This window comes from Asparagus officinalis, chromosome 10 (assembly GCF_001876935.1).
Source record: "Asparagus officinalis chromosome 10, Aspof.V1, whole genome shotgun sequence".
In the NCBI taxonomy this organism is placed as follows: Eukaryota; Viridiplantae; Streptophyta; class Magnoliopsida; order Asparagales; family Asparagaceae; genus Asparagus; species Asparagus officinalis.
The window spans coordinates 50,698,375-50,711,188 of record NC_033803.1 but is presented as its reverse complement, the minus strand read 5'-3'; positions in this window follow the sequence as shown (position 1 = coordinate 50,711,188).

Here is a 12,814-nt window from a genome sequence, read left to right as displayed (position 1 = left end):
CTCCCGACATGTTGGCATAGTTGGCGTTGGTGAGCACTCTTGCTGTCAGCATGCAGCCCGACATTACTCTCGCCATTTCATTAGGTTCTTCATTAGTTACACTTTCAGTTGTCTGGGCTTGGCCAAAGCGTCTTCAAGCATCTTGGCATCCGATTCAAGGCTTATTATCGGAACCGGCTGCTTCTCGACGACACTCTATCATCGGTGGATACGCGAGAGACTCTAGTCCGCGAAGAGGTTGATTACCCCCGAGTTTAAACTACCCGCTCCGCTTCGGTATACTGAGATATTATCTGATGTCTGCTGTGAGAAGTTTACTGGCAGAATATTTTTCTAGAATATTCCTAAGGGATAACTTAAATCACTTATACTCCCAGGAGTGTATGAATATAAACTAGACGCTCGGCGGAGCCGGCACCCGCTTCAACGATTCCCTCTAATGTACGGTTTCTAAAGGACCTGGTGGTACGATTATGTCGCCTGACCAATAACCTACATCTACGATATAAAACTGTGAGATAAGTTACGGGCCCTAGACAGACTCTCAGCGTGTGTAACCGATAAAGGATTCAAAGCCGTCAACCGGGATGGTGCAATTTCATGTTGAAGCAACCAACACGGGAAGCTTTGCAAAAAGACTTGGAAAAAATCGATGCTGAGGATCGGGAGCTGTCAAGTTCAAATTCCAACAATTTCAGAATCACGGATAGACAATAAACGCATGCACCGAACCCCCTACGGTCATGATCACCATACCATTACAGCACTGAATTGGCCGAAGGAGATTTGAACGACATACAGATACAAAAGTCATTTTCTCTCAGGGCTCCGCTTATGCTATAGCTGGTGACACCGAAAATTCTCCGTGCTTCAATCACGCGGACCAAACTAGTGGGCAATTCTAGTCCGCAATAGTCAATTCCATTGACAGCAGCCTAGGCCTTGTTTTGGCGTTTCCGCACTTGATCTTTCAAAACTGAAACTCTTTCCGGAGGACCGCCTAATGCAATTGCAATCCGACAATACCGCCGAATGAGTTTGGAACAGGGACATCCTGAAGTTTCCGTCGTTTCTCCCTGGGACTCCTCCTTCCTGGTTCTTCTAAATTCGTACCCCCAGCAGATAGTACAACTCGTCATTTGACAGTCAGAGTAACCTATCGGTGTGGGCCGCTTTCTCAGGTACAGACACAATCACTATCAGATGATAATGTTTCCATCTGAGGTTGATTCTGCCTTTTCTTTGGGCTTTCAAAACAGTTACCCCCCGCTCAAAAACTGCCTTTTTGGGCGTGAATTTTCGGCGTGATCTTGGACTTCAATGCGCAAAATGGTGCGCGCAGCTATCGTTTGAAGGCTCTTATTGGTATGCTGGAGGTGATTGGCGACCCCGGTCCAGTTATGTTGAGGTAGTCTGGGCTTCTTCCATGCGGGCCCAAACGCCGTGTCTTCTAAATAAAAAGGGAAAAACGAGGGTAGAATAAAAGAGACGCTGCGGGTCATGGGCGGAGCGGGTATTGCTTGTAGCGATTAACTCTTTAATAAGGTCCTTTTGGGAACCAGCTCGCGGCGACTGATGTTCGAGGCAAATCGTATCGAGACGTTACAAAGCCACGAAATCGGAAGCTAAGAGGCTACAAGTTAGGCACGCTACGAACTGCATGCGAAACAACGTTTAGGGTTCGGGGAAGTCGACGGCTCTTCACAAAAAATGGAGTTTGCAACTCAATACACTTCGAACTGCGAGTATTAGCTCCGCCTAACTCGCAATCAGTTCAAATCATACTCAACCAAAAAGAGAAGTTATTAGGCGCGAACAATTGACCGGCGCCGAAACATTTACCGTTAACGAACGGAAAACCGACAAAACATCGCTCGGACCTGGGAGATCTTCTCAGGGCCCGGACACGTAACCCACCTCATATGAGTAGCTAGGTCGGTCCGCACAGCCGGAGTCCCAGTCTAGCGGTGGCTCGGTGGCGGCCACCAGGGTGGCTCGGCCAAGGCCGGAGCCAACCTTAGGTGGCTCGGTTTTTGTCCACTAGCGCAGGAGCCTCAGCACTCAGGGTGGCTCGTCACCGGCCAGATTGCCAGCGCTGAGGTGGTCGGCCTAAAGCGAGCCACCCAGGGTGGCTCGTGTCCAGGCCGAGCCACCCTGAGTGGCTCGGCCCAAAGGCCTGTATGTCCACCGTCCTGGTGGTTGCTCGGTGCTAATGGCCGGAGCCACCTAGGGGTGCTCCGGCTCGAACTGTGCAAACCACAGTTCTGAGAGCCTATAATAGGCCGGTACTTGTTCATATTGGGGACTTCTTCTGAAATCTTTGGAGAGAGCCGAATACTCTGCGATATGTCAACCTCCACTCGTAGATCTGAAGGCTTGAAGACTTGGAGATTCGGATTTGATTCTAGGAGCACGAGCATCGAAAAGGCAGGAGTTCGAGAGAAGTTAATCCTCAGATTACGTCGTTGACAGCCCGATCTAAGCTTGGCTCTTAGATCCCGAGATTCGAGCGTTCGTTTCCCTTGGTGAAAAACGATCCCTCCCGTTTATCTCCTGGGTGGGATAATAACCGTGAATACGTTCGTAGATCTGCTTGGATCCAGATACACCGCGGTGGTCCACGTAAGCAACCCCGGCGCGAGGCAAACAACCCACAGAAGCAAGAGACGGCAAAACAGGGTCTTGTATTTGTTGACATAAAAGAGAGAATTGTAATTTTGATTTCTTTGTTTATTTTGATTTTCATTGTAAGCCGGATCTTATAAAGACGCGGATACTCTTGTAACGCATTAAAGTTGTTAACTGAGTGCAATGGAATCGATAATGAAGAAAACACCAACTTTCCCCGCGAACAGTAGTGTGCCTTAGTACAATTTTTAGTTGATTCATGTTGAGACATTTTTATTATTCAGATATAAGATGTATTATAGTTGAGACATGATTCTTTTTATTTATGAGATATCTTTTCTATATCATGTCTATTACATTTATTCCCTTTATTTTGCATGTTTGTATCTGCACTTCTATTTGGTTCTACTAGAGGATATTACTGTGATTAGTGAAACATGTTTATGCAAAGTGTGGGTGCATGGCAGGTTTAACATCTCTGGTTTCACCTTGGACTGCAGCCTTGTGTGAACCCAGGGGCGTCACACCGCATACGCATTCTGGACTCGTGGGATATATCCAATAAAGAAGCCTTCGAACTTTTGGGCTAGCTCTAGCATGGCGAAGTGGTATAGGATTAAGTCCTTATTACGTACTTTGTATTCTCCTCGGACTTGATTTATGATGAGCTGAGGATCACCATGAGCCTCAAGGTGTCGAATATTGAGCTCCTCGGCCATCTGCATCCCTAATAGCAAAGCGTTGTACTCCGCTACGTTGTTGGTGTATGGCTCGATTAGAGAGAATCGTCTTGGGATTACATGACCACTTGGGGATACAAGTACCACCCCCACACCAGCGGTAATTCCTCCATTAGGGTTTGCTCTAGACGCACCTTCAAAGAATAATTTCCATACTTGCATGACCTTTTGGGTTACACAAGCTTCAGCAACTTCATCTGGTAAGTCTTCATATAATTTGGACGAATTAGATACTAGATGATCAGCCAGGAAATTCACTAGAGCTTGGCCTTTAACAGTCTTTTGAGGCATGAATTGCATGGAATATTGCGATAGGAGTATTGCTCATTTTGCTAGATGGCAATTCAGTGGAGAGGGTTTCGTCATGAGCACCCTCAAAGGATTCACCTTGGAGATGATGTGAATTGATTGTTCGACCAAGTAGTGTCACATCTTCTGGACATCGAATACTAAGGCAAGATACTCCTTTCTACCGGATTGTACCAGTGTTCAGCTCAATCATGGTTCTACTGAGGTAGTAGATTGTCTGCTCATGTCCTTGATTATTGTTTTGAGCTAGCAAAGCTCCAAGAGAATGATCCATAGCTCTCACATATAATAGTATGATTTCCTTAATATTAGGGCCACAAGGATAGATGGTTGAGTGAGGTACCGTTTTATTTCCTCAAATGCATTTTGGCAGTCTTCATCCCAAATGAACGAGATTCCTTTCTTTATCAACTTGGTGAAGTGTTGGCAGCGTCCCGAGAGGTTTGATATGAATCTTCAAATATAAATCAATCTGCCTTACAAGCCTCTGAGGTCTTTGATGTTTCTCAGAGGTGGTATTTCTTGGATAGCACGAACCTTTTCTAGATCGAGAGAAATCCCCTTGGATATAACTATAAACCTAAGGAACTTGCCGGTGGTAACCCCTAGGAAAGATTTCGTAGGATTCATCTTTAATTAATATGCTCGCATGATATCGAACATCATCTTCAGATCTGCAAGATGATTGCCTTTGTTTCGGCTTTTCACTATGATATCATCCACATAGAATTCAATCTTCTTACGTAGATGTTCATGGAAGATTGTATTCATTGTACGCTAATAGGTTGCGCCAGCGTTCTTCAATCCAAAGGGCATTACTGTGTAGCAATACACTCCCAATGGTGTTCTGAAGGCAGTGTGCTTTTCATTTTTAGGGTAAATTTTGATCTGATTAAACCTTGAAAATCCATCCATAAAAAACATCCTCTCATACCCAAAAATATTGTCGATCATGACATCTATGATGAGGAGTGGAAATTCGTCTTTCGGACATGTAGCGTTTAGATCATGAAAGTCATGCAAATTTGGATATTTTCATTTTTCTTGGGCATAGGAACTATGTTAGCCACCCAGTCAGGGTGTTGTTCCTCTCTGACAAAGCCTGAGTTGATAAGATTTTTAACTTATGACTCAATTGCCTCCATGATCTCTAGACAAAACCGATGTTGTTGCTGCTTAACGGGCTTTGCATACGGATTGATGTTAAGACGATGCATGTCTACTTTAGGATCAAGATCAGGCATGTATTCATAATTCCAAGCGAAGACATCTATATATTCTATGATGAGAGATATGAGGTCTTCTTTCTCGGATGGTAATAAGCTCTCGTTTATGAAGATTGGCTTGGGATTGATTTCATCACCCATGTTGACTTGGATTATCTTATCTTCTGTAGGCAGCTCACGTTGTTCGAAGCACATGTCCTATAAAATGTTAAGGCTTTTGATCCAAGGGTCATTGGTTGACTCAATCAACTTTTCATCATCTTCGTCTGTATCTTTATCTGGATGACTAGCCTAAATCATGTTCACAAACATGTTTTCAAAGAATGTTCTGATGCTTACATCGGATTCCCATGATGATGTTCTGAATGAATAATCTTGCCATAGACAATCATCGGCTTTATTTTCTAAAAGAGGAGGGGTTGAAACATAACCTGACCTCCTTCCAGTTTTGTGATACTAATTAGGAGGCTTTCCTTCTGGAGTGAAAGATCGAATTGGTGCTCGTCTTCCTTTCCCGAAGTTTAAACCTTCCTGTTTATTAAAGTCATAACACATTCTTCTCATCAGATGGATGGAATTGGGTTCATGATAATGAAATTGTGGGATTCCAAGATCCTCATTTGAACTTTCACGCTTAGGTAACTCAGAGTTGACTTTACCGAAATAGATTAACTTTTGGCCTTTCTTTTTAGACGGGACCATAAAGAAGGATTTCTGCACATCTTCCATCTCTTTGAATGTAGTGAAGGATGGTTTGAGTGGCAAATTAAGTGATGCCTTAGCATACAATGTATGCTAGGGTTCTGTACCTGCATCAGTATCAGTCTCTGTCTTCTCGCATTCAAAGGATACATCAGACAAGTAAGCCAAATTAAAATATTCATTAATGTACCACTCACCCTTACTCGGTGCATCATTACTATTGAGTTCATTCTGGCTCATTACATTCGATCTAACTCCCACGAACACTTCTCTTCAGGCTGCTCAATATCCGCTTCATTGCCACTGTTAGTGGCTTCCTTTGGCTGCTCTGGCTCCTAGGAGTCCAGATAGAAGACTGAGTCTGTATGAAAATTCTCTACACCTCTAAAAGGTTGCTTCTCTGTAATTAGGGTTTTGACTTCTCCCTCATCATCAGTATATTTCATTACCTGATGAAGGGTAGACGAGACAATGCGATTCACATGAATGTAGGGCCTTTCTAATAATAGATCGTAGGACGTGTCCGCATCTATGATGTAACAAGTTACCTCTGACTTGAGATCTCCTATTTAGCAGATGTGTTTGATCTTGCCCAAGGGTCGGGTGTTGTTAGCGTTGAAGCCGAAGATAGTAGTGTGGATAGAACTCAATTGATGTAGAGGAATCCTAAGGACTTGCATAACTCTGTACAGTATAATGCTGAGTGCAGAGCCTGGATCGACTTGGACACGACTGATCCCAGAGGACCAAATATATCATGTGTAGTATAGTAGCCTATCATGCTTGTGCTAGATTTGTATATCTTCTTGTGTGAATAATATGTATGGCAAACTTCTCACAGCTTGTAAGCATTATGCACATGATTGTTCTTTCATAACTTCTGGGACTACATGACTTGTGTTATAAAGTTCTCTGTAACCATTAAAGCTTCAATCAGGGCCTCCCTCGTGGTCTTGGATAGTCACAAGAGCTCATATAGGGTGATCATGGCCGGAATATTGGCCAACTGTGCTAGAACATTGAAACAGAAGGGAGTGTTTGATCCTCCAACTTCTTGAAGAATATTTTTGTTATAGCGGAGCACCTTCTGTTTCCCTTTGTCTGTAGCCTTCTTAGGATTAGAACCTGCAGCCTCTTCAGCATGTTCTTCTGTTCCTTGACCAACTTGATCATACTTTTTCAAGTATGTCTTCCCTGATCTGGTGCTTGTTCCAAGGTTTGCTTCTTAGTCGGCAGCAAGGATGATCCTCTCCTCTTCTGAGTCAGTGAGAGGGATGAGATGATCATCATCTTCATTCATAGAGGGGCTAAGCACATTTTAGGATTTAACCCGGCTCCTCTTTTTCTTCGCTGATGTACTTGCCCATTGTTGGTCTTCAAGTAAGTCGGGATGGGCCCATATTATCTCTCTTTTCGGAGTGGTAAGGGTACCAACCCTTTCTCTTTATGATCATGAATGTTAGTATTTTTCAAGTGTAGCTATCCTTTAGGGATAGGAATGACACCGTTAGGAGCTGTCACGGGTGGAAAATCTCCAAACTGGACCGATATCATGTTAGTAGATACGGTTTTTTGTTCTGGTTTCAGCTTGAGTACATCAACATCGACCAATGCTTGCAAGATATCCTTAAAGATGTTGCATCTCTTTGTTGGATGTCCAAACATTCTATAATAACAATAGTAGTTAGGATCATCCACTTTTCCTGCCTCTTCTGGTCTCTTTATTTTAGGGATCTTTAACTTATTGTTCTTCCGAAATAGCTAGAATAGTGTGTCCACATGATCCTCTTTGAAGGAGTACTGTTTGGGTACTCTTGGCTGACTCGATGCCTTGCCCTGTTTAGCAAGTGGCGCATGAGTATTGGTATCAGCGGCCAACGTATCCTTTCCCTTTGATCGGGGAGCGTTACCTTGATTGCGTTGCGCCTATTGCTTTTGTTTGCTTGTTTCTTCAGCTTTAACCCGAGCAACAATCTCTTCTGCCTACTCTCCTTGGGAGACTAGGTGTTTTCAGGATTGATATTCCGTGACCCCCATTTGAGCCAAGAGATGGGTTTGCAAATTATGCCGACAGGTTTCCACTAGAGTAGGTTGTGTCATACCAGGCGGACATCACAAGGCCATGCTTCGGAATCTCTCGATGAAGGCTTTGATAGACTCTCCCTTCCTTTGTTTGGTTGCAAGAAGTGTAGGGACGGATACTTCAGTGTCATCTTCAAAGAATCTGGATAGGAATAACCTCTTTAAACCAACTCATTTCTGGATAGATCCAGCAGGAAGTTTTATAAACCACTCAAAGGCAACCCCCTTGTGATGCTCCAGGGTTCATACAAGACTGCAGTTCAAGGTAAAACCCGGATTGTCAAACCTTCCAAGCACCAAACACCATGCTACGACATGTTTCACCATCACAGTCACTATCTCTCTAGAAGAGTCAACACATAGATGAAGGTACGAAACAAGCAAATAATAGAAATAGTACAAACTCAGATATGCACAGAAGAAGTATATCCATAAATGAACCAAACTGAAATAGAATGAAAATATTTCTAAGTCTGATATAAATCTCAACACAATGAGTCAAATGAATCCTCACTAGGGCACTCAGTCTCTACAAGACAAAATATAAGTCTAAAGTCTGAAAATAAATAACTAAATATGGAGTTCTAAAATAACTACAAATATAATAATATCTAGATAGAATTTAAGTTGTAATCTCATCAACCTACGACTCTCCATGCACCGGCGTCGCTGCCTGAAAAGGATGAAAACAATAAGCGTCAAAGCGCTAGCGATATCATCTCCACCGCTCCTAAGGGAAGGGGTATGAGTATATAAAAAGATAGAGTTAGTACATATAAGTATAAAATCATTCATATAACTCTAGCTGGAGATTGGTATTAGAAATCCACAACACGAGAATTAGTACGTCGAGCGAAATAATCCAAACAAGGAAACCCTCATGTATATACCATGTCTCAAATTATAAATCTCTAAATACCAAATCCAACTCTATGAATGAATATTGTAACCAAAAGAAATGTACTCCAAACCTCAACTATACAAAACCAATGTCTCATCTCGAACAACCCTCGAGGTAGTTGGTATAATATCAAAAGAAGAATCACCCAATTCATAATCACCATGTGTCATATCATGTATGCCATTTATCAAAGGATGTACCCCACTTATGGGTAATCTAACATGGGAACAAAACTATAACTATAATCATATATATATGTTTGCATCTTCATGTACAATAGTGTTACTTTTGTAAAGCTCGCACAATACTATGCGGATAACGAATACAATCCTCCTTACTCAATCGCTCTGTGATAATAGGTTTTATCTCCCTATTCCAGATACACAAAATAACGATACTTTTGTAAGGCTCGCATAATGCTATGCGGATATTGGATACAACCTCCTTACTCAATCGTCTTTACGGCAAATAGGTTTTATCTCCCTATTTCTGGATACACTTCCAGATGATCCTACAATAGTGAATAGGCATATCAACCCAAACCGGATATACATACACCGATCACCTTCGAGTATTTGGTACAACCGAGATCTCGTTACGGGAATCACAACCAAGTACCCCTAGTGTGGTACAACCGAAGTCTCATTTCGGAATAAACCCACATTGAGCACCCATAGCTGATGAGCAATACTTTATCATACATTAATTTACCTTCATCAACTCAACTTATATCAATTATCTTAAAAATGTGAGTCAAAATAACATTAACTAAGTGTACGTGCATATATCTGAGTGTGCGTATTCATATCTGGTGTTCACCATCATCTCAGGTGTTAAACAACTCTTAGACATCATAATATATCAGTATGAGATTGAGAAAGTCTCTCAAAAATAAAAAATGGGGTAAAAGAACATGCACAGGCCACTGCCAGTTTGGCGGTCAACCGCAGAGTATGTGGCGGTTGACTGAACCGCAGCCCAAAGCCTCCCAGGCTTCGGACTGGCGCGCGGTCGACCGTTAGGTGTGCGACGGTCGACCGGAGATGATAAACACAGTACGTGTAGGTAACTGCACAGATTGAATTTGTGACGTGATTTTTGTGATTTATATTGCTTAGAAAAATATGAAACTTGTATGAAATCATTTAAACAGCAGTCTAACATCTCTAGAAACATATTCAACATATAAAGCATGATTATTTCTATTAAAGATCACATTTAAAACCCTAAATCATGCATGAAAACTAAAAACAAAGAACAAATCCTCTTAATTCAGATAAACAATGTTTTAAATCACTTTCAGATCTTAAAACACTTCTGCAAATTCATTCTTAACCTTTTTAACATGAAAAGACCTAGCATTTATACATATAATACAAAAGATCTGATTTTTATACATAAGCTAGTTGATTAGGCTCTATAAAACTCATTAAGCCTCTTTTAAAAATGATCTAAAACTGGGAGAGGGATTAGCAGAGATGAAACTCGTATGAGACTTGTTGACAAACGTACAAGATGCAAAGCCAATGTAGATCCTTGATCCAAAAGTCAAAAACCAATCGAAATTCCACTCAAAATCCTTGAATCTTCTCAAAAAATCAAAATAGGATTTATGGGGTGTTTGGTGGTTGCTAGGGTTCTTAAAAATACTGAAAAACTCGTGAATATATATACGAATATGGTTCTCAAAACTCGCAACCAACTCAAACTGGGAAAAACCATCTATAGGTTTCACAGTCGACCGTGAGGGCCGCGACGGTCGACGGTCGACCGGATCGCAAGAATACATGTGCTCAGGTTTTAGCCATTATGCATGTTTCGACTCGTTTCTTTCTCATGTACTGACTTATATATACCCAAAATACTTATCAATGTACTCATACACTATTTAGTGATATTTATCACAATAAATATCCATCCATTATAATTAATCACATATTTATTCAATTGATCATTCATTTACTCAAAATTTTTGGGATTTTACATTCACCCCCTCTTAAGAGAATTTCGTCCTCGAAATTCCATAGTCATATCTTAAAGATTAATAATATAAGAAAAGCATTAAGAGGGAATAATCTAGACAAGAAAACCCTCCCGTACACATCTCGTGCCCTTAATCTTCAGATATGGAACATACGTAACATTTAAACTTAACAATCTAAAATGCGTGCACTCTCACTCAACCCCTAATTAGACGGAACTAGTACGTTGGGTGAAAAATCCAAACAAGGAACCCCCCATATATATACTATATGTTCCGAATGATTAAGAGATAAGTGTTGAGTGACCCATTCTAGCGTTAAATATAAATGTGACTAAACAACATATATAATCGCAATTATCTACGCATATCAGCATATTTAATTATCAACATCATACTTGTTCAAACAAGTGTGGGTAGTCACGACGTACATCTTCCTCGTTCTCCCAAGAAATCTCTTCGGCTCCATTGCCGGCTCCACTGAACTTTCACTAATGGAATGACTTTATTTCTAAGTTATTTATTCTCTCTAGCAAGAATGCATACCTGAATCTCTATGGTACTCAGATCATCCTGGATCTCGATCTCTGGTGCATCAATCACCCTCTGTTGCTCCTCATCGCGCAAATGCTTCTTTAACATCGAAATATGAAAGACACCGTGTATACTCGACATTGATGCTGGAAGGTCTAATCTATAGGAAACAGCTCCAATGTGCTCAATAATCCTGAAGGGACCAACATATCTTGGGGCAAGTTTCCCCCGTCTACCAAATCGTGAACGCCCTTCATTGGTGATACTTTGAACATAACTAAGTCTCCGACCTGAAACTCTAAAAACCGTCTTCGTTGATCTGCATAACTCTTTTCCCGACTCAGTGCGGCAATAATACGCTCTCGAATTAATGCCACCTTCTCCGTGGTCTACCTAACTAGCTTCGGACCAAGTAATAGACTATCCTCTGGTTCTGTCCAACATATAGGCAATCTGCAAGGCCTCCTGTACATTACTGCATACGATGTCATCCCGATAGTGGCTTGGTAACTATTATTATATGAAAATTCAATCAATGGGATATGGTCCTCCCAGTTACCCTGAAAATTTATCACACATGCTCGCAACATATCCTCTAATACCTAATTCACCCTCTTTGTCTGACCATCTGTCTGGGGGTGAAAAACACTACTGAATGACAACTGGCTGCCAAAAGCATCCTAAAAACTCCTCCAGAAATGAGATGTGAAGATTGAGCCCCAATCTGAAACAATCGTCTCTGGAACTCCATGCAACCAAATGATCTCTCGAATGAAAATCATCGCATATGTATCCACCGTATAAGTCATCCTCACAAGTAAGAAATGTGACGACTTCGTCAACCTATCTGCTATAACCCAAATAGAATCATTTCCTTTCTTTGATTTAGGCAACCTTACGATAAAATCTATGGAAATATCTGTCCACTTCTACTCGGGAATGAGTAAAGACTGTAGGGTTCCTGCAGGTCTCTGATGTTCTGCCTTAACTTGCTGGCAGGTAAAACACTTAGCCACATACTCTGCAATCTCTCTACGCATACCACTCCACCAGAAATGCCTCTTCAGCTCCTTATACATTTTCGTCATGCCTGGATGCACTATATACCTGCTACGATGTGCCTTGTCAAAAAGTTCCCTCTTCAGCTATAGATTGTTCGGTATGATAATTCTGCCCTTCATCCGAAGGCCTCCATATGCTCAAATAGTCCAATCATCATTAGGATCCTTGGAAATCTCCACCTTATGGGTTTGAATCCACGAATCCTCTAGCTGAGCTCTGACCACTCTATCAATCCAAGATGGCTGCACTGATAAAGCTCCTAAGAAAACACCGTTTCCGCCAATCTCTAGCCTAAAATCATAGTGGCTGAGGGTATAAAGATCTCGATGTAATGAACACCTCAAAGCTACAAGCCCGTGACGATGTTTCCTGCTCAACGCGTTTGCTACCATGTTCGCCTTTCCGAGATGGTATTGTATAGTGAACTCATAATCCTTAATAAATTCTACCCATAGTCACTATCTCTGGCTGAGTTCTTCTATGAAAAAAGATATTTTAAACTTTGGTAATTTGTGAATAACTCAAACTGTACTTCATACAAATAATGCCTCCACGTCTTTAGTGCAAAGACCACTGCTGCTAACTCCAAGTCGTGCATGGGATAATTCTGCTCATGAGTTCTCAACTGCCTCAAAATATAGTCCACAAC